Source organism: Taudactylus pleione, unplaced genomic scaffold, assembly GCF_031769625.1.
Source record: "Taudactylus pleione unplaced genomic scaffold, aTauple2 ptg003432l, whole genome shotgun sequence".
NCBI lineage: Eukaryota > Metazoa > Chordata > Amphibia > Anura > Myobatrachidae > Taudactylus > Taudactylus pleione.
In genome coordinates, this window is record NW_028287783.1 from 39,332 (window position 1) to 42,500 (window position 3,169).

A 3,169-nucleotide genomic window follows, 5' to 3' on the forward strand; every position below is an offset into this window, starting at 1 on the left:
CACACACACACACACTCATACACACTTACATACTCATATACAAACACACACACACTCATACACCCTTACAGACACCACACACGCTGACATACTCATATACACACACACTCATACACACTTACATACACCACACACACTGACATACTCATATACACACACACACTTATACACACTTACATACACCACACACACTGACATACTCATATACACACACACACTCATACACACTTACATACACCACACACACTGACATACTCATACACACACACACACACTCATACACACTTACATACTCATATACACACAGACACACTCATACACACTTACATACACCACACACACTGACATACTCATATACACACACACACACACACTCATACACACTTACATACACCTCACTCACTAACATACTCATACACACACACACACTCATACACACTTACATACTCATATACACACACACACTCATACACACTTACATACACCACACACACTGACATACTCATATACACACACACACACACACTCATACACACTGACATACTCATATACACACAGACACACTCATACACACTTACATACACCACACACACTGACATACTCATATACACACACACACACACTCATACACACTTACATACAGCACACACACTGACATACTCATATACACACACACACACTCATACACACTTACATACACCACACACACTGACATACTCATATACACACATACACACTTACATACACCACACACACTGACATACTCATATACACAAACACACACACTCATACACACTTACATACACCACACACGCTGACATACTCATATACACACACACTCATACACACTTACATACACCACACACACTGACATACTCATATACACACACACACACTCATACACACTTACATACACCACACACACTGACATACTCATATACACACACACACACTCATACACACTTACATACAGCACACACACTGACATACTCATATACACACACACACACACACACACACACACACTCATACACACTAACATACAGCACACACACTGACATACTTATATACACACACACATACACCACACACACTGACATACTCATATACACACACACACACACTCATACACACTTACATACACCACACTCACTGACATACTCATATACATACACACACACTTACATACACCACACTCACTGACATACTCATATACACACACACACACACTCACAAACACTTACATACACCACACTCACTGACATACTCATACACACACACACACACACTCATACACACTTACATACACCACATTCACTGACATTCTCATATACACACACACACTCACACACACTTACATACACCACACTCACTGACATACTCATACACACACACACACACTCATACACACTTACATACATCACATTCACTGACATACTCATATACACACATACACACTTACATACACCACACTCACTGACATACTCATATACACACACACACTCATACACACTTACATACACCACACTCACTGACATACTCATACACACACACACACTCATACACACTTACATACACCACATTCACTGACATACTCATATATACACACACATACACCACACACACTGACATACTCATATACACACACACTCATACACACTTACATACACCACACACACTGACATACTCATATACACCACACACTGACATACACCACACACACTGACATACTCATATACACACATACACACTTACATACACCACACTCACTGACATACTCATATATACACACACACTCATACACACTTACATACACCACACTCACTGACATACTCATATACACACATACACACTTACATACACACTTACATACACCACACTCACTGACATACTCATACACACACACACACACTTACATACACCACACTCACTGACATACTCATACACACACACACACACACACACTCATACACACTTACATACACCACACTCACTGACATACTCATACACACACACACACTCATACACACTTACATACACCACACACACTGACATACTCATACACACACACACACTCATACACACTTACATACACCACACTCACTGACATACTCATACACACACACACTCATACACACTTACATTCTCATATACACACACACACACTCATACACACTTACATACACCACACACAAAGACATAATCATATACACACACACACTCATACACACTTACATACACCACACTCACTGACATACTCATACACACACACACACACTCATACACACTTACATACTCATATACACACACACACTCATACAGACTTACATACACCACACACACTGACATACTCATATACACACACACACACACACACACACACACTCATACACACTTACATACTCATATACACACACACACACTCATACACCCTTACATACACCACACACGCTGACATACTCATATACACACACACTCATACACACTTACATACACTACACACACTGACATACTCATATACACAGACACACACTCATACACACTTACATACACCACACACAATGACATACTCATATACACACACACACTTACATACACCACACTCACTGACATACTCATATACACACACACACACTCACACACACTTACATACACCACACTCACTGACATACTCATACACACACACACACTCATACACACTTACATACACCACATTCACTGACATTCTCATATACACACACACACTCACACACACTTACATACACCACACTCACTGACATACTCATACACACACACACACACACACTCATACACACTTACATACATCACATTCACTGACATACTCATACACACATACACACTTACATACACCACACTCACTGACATACTCATATACACACACACACACTCATACACACTTACATACACCACACTCACTGACATACTCATACACACACACACACACTCATACACACTTACATACACCACATTCACTGACATACTCATATATACACACACATACACCACACACACTGACATACTCATATACACCACACACTGACATACACCACACACACTGACATACTCATATACACACATACACACTTACATACACCACACTCACTGACATACTCATATATACACACACACTCATACACACTTACATACA